We start from the raw sequence: 6,570 nt of genomic DNA, 5'->3' as shown, positions 1-6,570 counted from the left end.
TGTATTTTTAGTAGAGACGAGGTTTCACCGTGTTAGCCAGGATGGTCTCGATCACCTGACCTTGTGATCTGCCCGCCTTGCCCTCCCAAAGTGCTGGGATTACAGGCATGAGCCACTGCGCCCGGCCTGGTTTACCTATTAAACTAACTTTCTACCACGAATAAAAACCTGTATAGTTAATTTATAGTTAAGCAGTTTTTGAAAAGCTTTCCAAAAAAGAAAAAAAGAAAAAGAAAAAAAAAACCTTCCTATAGGAATGGCAATGGAAATGTCTGAAGGGGATGTGTCTGAAAAGAACCCTGATTTCACACGCAAACAAAGGTGAACATTTTTCTAGATGTCTCATTAGTTTAGACACTAATAATACTTTCGAGTCTCAAATAACACACTAGTGAGTCTGGATCATTTAGTGTGTAAACCCCCAAGTTAAAGACTTGCAGAAATAAAAATGATAATCCCATTCCTCCGAGGCACTGAGGTCTGGAGTACTAGCTTATGATTTTATCAGCTCATGTTCTAAATTGTAATTTTTCGTGCACTCAGTAGAGAATGGAAGGGCACTGAGGGACAAGATATTCTATATTTATATTTTGTATTGTATTCCTCTGTCCTTTAAACATTTTAAACCATGTGTATTCAAACTATTTTTAATTACAAAAGTCAAGATAATATGGAAAGTGGCAAAACTTTTAAAAAAAGTGTTAGTACATTGTAAGATGAGAGTATATCAAAGTCATCAGTTGTAGACTAGAACATTCATATTTAATAAATTTCCTTATGGACAAATCCCTTAACTTTCGAGTCTCAAATAACACACTTTTAAACTAAAGTGATTTACACAATTAGAATGGTATCCTGAAATCATTATTTAAAAAAATAGTACAGCATGTCCTTTAGAAAGTCACTGCAGATGTGGCCGGGGTGTGGTGGCTCACACCTGTAATCCCAACACTCTGGGAGGCCGAGGCAGGTGGATCACTTGAGGTCAGGAGTTCCAGACCAGTCTGGCTAACATGGTGAAATACAGTCTCCACTAAAAACACAAAAATTAGCCGGGAGTGTCAGTGGGTGTCTGTAATCCCAGCTACTTGGGAGGCTGAGGCAGGAGAATCACTTGAACCTGGGAGGCAGAGGTTGCAGTGAGCCAAAGTCACACCACTGCACTCCATCCTGGGTGACAGAGCAAGACTCCATCAAAAAGAAAAAGAAAAGAAAAAAATAAGTAATAAAAATAAGACCTGAAAGTCGAAATGACTTCTCGATCCATGGGTTGCAGAATGGAGGCTGTGTTAGCAGGCATGAAAACATTAATCTCTTTGTACGTCTCTGTCAGAGCTCTTTGATGACCAGGTGTATTGTCAACAAGCTGTGATATTTTGAAAGGAATCTTTTTCTGAGCAAGAGGTCTCTACAGTGGGCTTAATGTATTCCATAAACCAGATGTGCTCCAATCCGGGCTTTACTTTTCCATTTATAGAGCACAGAGTAGATTTAGCATAAATCTTCTTACGGGTTCTAGGATTTGGGGAATAGTAAATGAGCATTGACTTCAATTTATAGTCACCAGTGGTCTTAGTCTCTAACAGGAGAGTCAGCCTGTCCTTTGAAAACAGGCATTGGCTTCTTTTTAGCTATCAAAGTCCTAGATGGCATCTTCTTCGAACAGAAGGCTGTTTTGTATATATTAAAAATCTGTTTAGTGGGCCAGGCGTGGTGGCTCACACCTGTAATCCGAGCACTTTGGGAGGCCGAGGCAGGCGGAACACCTGAGGTCAGGAGTTTGAGACCAGCCTGGCCAACATGGTGAAACTCTATCTCTACTAAAAACACAAAAGATTAGCTGGGCATGGTGGTGTGCACCTGTAGTCCCAGCCACTTGGGAGGCTGAGGCAGGAGAATCGCTTGAGCCTGGGAGGCAGGGGTTGCAGTGAGCTGAGATTGCACCACTCAGCATTCCAGCCTGGGTGACAGAACAAGACTCAGTCTCAAAAAAAAAAAAGTTTACTTAGTCACCGTGATCAATAATCTTAGATAGATCTTCTGAATAATTTGCTGCAGCTTCCACATTACACTTGCTGTTCACCTTGCACTTTTATATTATGGAGACAGCATCTTCATCAAATCTCATGAACCAACCTCTGCGAGCTTCCAACTTTTCTTCTGCAGCTTCTTCACCTCTCTTAGCCTTCACAGAATTGAAGAAAGTTAGGGCCTTATCTTCCACTCAAATCACTAAAACTTTCTCCATATCAGCAATAAGACTTTTTCACGTTCTGATCATTTGTGTGTTCACTAGAGTAGCACTTTTAATTTCCTTTAAGAACTCTTCCTTTGCACACACACCTTGGCTAACTGGTGCAAGAGGTGTGTCTTTAAGGCTATCTCAGCTTTCAACGTGCCTTCCTGACCAAGCCTAATCACTTTCAGATTTTGATTTAAAGTGAGACATGCAGCATGGACTCTTTCATTTGAACACCTAGAGGCCATTGTAGGGTTACTAATTGGACTAATTTCAATATTGTTGTGTCTCAGGCAATAGGGAGACTTGACGAGGGGAGAGAAATGGGGGAATGGTTGGTCGATGGAACAGTCAGCACATACATTTATCGATTCAGTTTGCCACTTACATGGGCACAGTTCCTGGCACTCCAAAACAATTACAATAGTAACATCAAAGATCATTGATCACAGATCACCATAACAGATATAATAATGAAAAAGTTTGAAACATTGTGACAATTACCAATATGTGACAGCTACACAATGAGAGCACATGTTGCTGGGAAAATGGTGCCAATAGGCTTGCTTGATGCAGGTTAAAAATCGCAGTACCTGCACAGTCCAAGAAAAGGAGATATTCCTATTCCCAAAATACAGAAAAACCTGTTAGTTTACCAAAAAAGATATCAAATGGTCAATAGCACATGAAAAGATACTCGATACTATTAGTCATCAGGGAAATGCAAATCAAAATCATGAGATTCTACTACACATCTATCTGTAGGAGATTGGTCAGAGTTGTGGCAGAAATACAGGGAAAGAAACAGGCTATCCGAAAGGTCAGAAGGCTCTGCAAAGCTTCAGGGGAGAATAGCTGAAGGCAACTGTTCTCTAACCCTGAGGCAGAGGGCAAGGAGTAGGTACAAGGGAGTGTAGGGGAATTTATCTTAAACAGGCTTGTTTACTTATGTTGACGACCTTTGATCAGGCGCACAATGTTCCTTGAAAGGGGAACAGTAAATGTTAATTACCTGCAGACTGTGTTTGCTCCAGGCTTTCTGCATTATGTCTGCACTGAATAAAGGCAAACAGCTCCAGCTTCTCACTGCTGCACTTTGGCCCCTAGAGCCTGGCAGCCCTCTAGCTGCTTTTACACTGCATACCTGTGTCTGAGTACTCCTTTCATCTGTCGCTCAGCCAGGGTCTGTGGGACAGACCCAGCATCAGAATGGCTAAAATGAAAAAGGTATTGGTGGGGAAGTTAGGTAAATGGAACTCTCGTATATTACTAGTTAGTGTGGAAAATGGTACAACCATGTTGGAAAATAGCTTGGCAGTTTCTTACAAAGCTAAGATATACTGAACACATAACCTAGAAATTCCATTCCTAGATATTTACCCAAGAGAAACAAAAACATATCCACAGAAAGACTTATACCTGAATATTTATAGCAGCTTTATTCAGGACACCCCCAAACTGGAAATCCAACCCAAATACTAGGAGGTGAATAAATTCTGGGGCATATTCATACAATACAATAAACCATGGATCCATGCAACATGAATTGCAAATACTATGCCCAGTGAAAGAAGACAAAGTGTGTCCTGTATGACTCTGTGTATATGAAACTCTTGGAAAGACAAATCTACACGATAGTGATAGAAAATAGATGAGCAATTGGCTGGGGCTTGGGCTGGGAAGAGGCAGAGACCTTTTGGAATGATGACAATGTCTTGTATCTTGTGGTGTGGCCATGCAGATGTACACATTTGTCTAAGTGTAGCCAACTGCACGCCTAAGATATGTGCCTTTTACTGTATGAAATTTATACTTTGGTACAGTCGATTTTAAAAATACCACTATACACGTCTGTAATCCCAGCTACTAGGGGGGATGAGGCAGGAGGACTGCTTGAACCTGGGAGGCAGAGGTTGCAGTGAACCGAGACTGTGCCACTGCACTCCAGCCTGGGTAACACAGCAAGGCTCTGAAAAAAACAAAAAACAAAAACAAAACAAAACAAAAACCCACTATAGAAGTCTTGGTCAAGCAATGTTCCCACAGACTTGGTTCCAATTCTGTTTCAGGTCTTATTTCCAAATTACTTAACCAACTTACAGGTGTGCACCACCATGCCCAGCTAATTTTTGTATGTTTAGTAGAGACGGGGTTTCACCACGTTGGTCAGGCTGGTCTCCAATTCCTGACCTCAGGTGATCCACCTGCCTCGACCTCCTAAAATGCTGGGATTACAGGCGTGAGCCACCGCGCCCGGCCAGATTTCACCCACCGTTCTTGAGAGCTGTGTTAGTTCCAGATCTCTAGCCATGGGATCAGAGAAATCTATTTTACACCTAATGGGTTGCTACTAGAGATATACTTATGCAAACAGATTTGTGCTCCAGATTTTCTAAAATGTCATTAGGTATAATTTCACCTGCTACAAACATCAAGCTTTACTTCTGTCTTGGTCAGCTTTTACACAGAAACCCACTCCATGCAATCTCTTCCTGTCAACTTTGTTACCCACCAGTCCCCTGAAGCTTTGAACGTCGAAGTTCCCTTTGGGGAAAATTCCACACCCATTACTCAGAAGTTCCTCATTTGCTATTCAGGATGGTTGGTATCTGAAATCCTTCAGATTTCCTTTTGATGTTTGGAAAGGGAAAATTTATTTTAACAAAACTCAAGACAAAGATGATTTTCTTTAAAAAGCCATTTATTTCCTCTAAAGAGAAAAAGGCACAGTAAAAAGAAAAAAAAAAATCTATTGTGAAGATTATAAAATTTAGATCAATGAGGTTCTCCTGGAAGGACACGGCTGCTTTTGTTTGCCAGTTCAGATCACTGTGTACTTACCTGCTCCAGTGGCTTGTGATTACACATTTAATCCCTATGTTACCAAGGACAGGTTAAGAAAAATAAAACACATGTTGGATTTGCATGAAAGTATTTCACAAAGGTTGATAAGGAAGGTAGGATTAGACTGGGCACAGTGGCTCATGCCTATAATCCCAGCACTTTGGGAGACTGAGGCAGGTGGATGACTTAAGGCCAGGAGTTTAAGACCAGCCTGGGCAACATGGTGAAAACGCTTCTCTATTAAAAATACAAAAATTGGTCAGGCACGGTGGCTCATACCTGTAATCCCAGCACTTTGGGAGACTGAGGCGGGTGGATCACTGAGGTCAGGAGTTCAAGACCAGTCTGACCAACATGGAGAAACCCTGTCTCTACTAAAAATACAAAATTACCTGGGGTGGTGGCACATGCCTGCAATCCCAGCTACTTGGGAGGCTGAGGCAGGAGAATTGCTTGAACCCGGGAGGTGGAGGTTGCGGTGAGCCAAGATTGCACCATTGCACTCCAGCCTGGGCAAAAAGAGCAAAACTCTGTCTCAAAAAAAAAAAATAGCCAGGCGTGGTGGTGCACACCTGTGGTCCCATCTACCTGGGAGGCTGAAGTGGGAGGATTGCTTGAGCCCGCGCGGTGGAGGTTGCAGTGAGCCAAGATTGCGCCACTGCACTCCAGCCTGGGTGATAGAGCAAGACTCTGTCTCAAAAAAATAAGTAAAATAAAATAACAAGTTTCTCTACTCTATCCTACCAACCGCTTCTCATCCCCGAATATGTTAAGAAAGCACATGCACAGAGTACCTCAAAGCAAAGTCCCCCAAGATTGAGCAAAACTAAGAAGTGACAATTATATTTTAAATTTATTTTAAAAGTTAAAATCAAATTGTAAAAAGGCATCCAGATACTGCTCACCCTCAGCCTTTACAAGCACATTATACAACTTATAAAACAATATACAAGTGAATACTGACTGCAATGATACCCTCTGTTCAAACAAGACCATAGTTTTTCCCATAAGAACGGGATTGCTCAGACATCAACCTGGTGTTCAAGTTCTGTGTAGTTGTGACCTATTTCATACACACAGCTGTTTTAAGTTAATGAGATAAATAAATCTACCCTAAATGAGTCATTAAAAACATCAGTTTCAAGTGCTTTCTGGTTCTTATTAATAAATACTTTATTCTTTTCTTTGTTAGAAAAAATTAAAAAGAAAAGCAACCTTCTATAAAGCAGAAGTATACTCCTAAAAGAACAGTTATTAGGACGTACCCTTAGGAGGAACATGAGTTAGATATAGCACCTTCCACCCAATTAGAGCAGAGTTTTATGAAATCTAAGGCATGTAAATTTTATTTCTGGCTTTTGAAAACCCAAATCAACCATCTCCCACAACAACCTCCCAAAAGCGTTATGTCCCTAACATAATAACATCTTAGGGGAAACCTAAATTACTTTTAGCTAGAACTCAAGCTTCAATAAAATAATTCAACC

Source organism: Rhinopithecus roxellana, chromosome 11 (genome assembly GCF_007565055.1).
Source record: "Rhinopithecus roxellana isolate Shanxi Qingling chromosome 11, ASM756505v1, whole genome shotgun sequence".
Lineage (NCBI taxonomy): Eukaryota > Metazoa > Chordata > Mammalia > Primates > Cercopithecidae > Rhinopithecus > Rhinopithecus roxellana.
Note: the sequence above shows the minus strand (reverse complement) of the source record.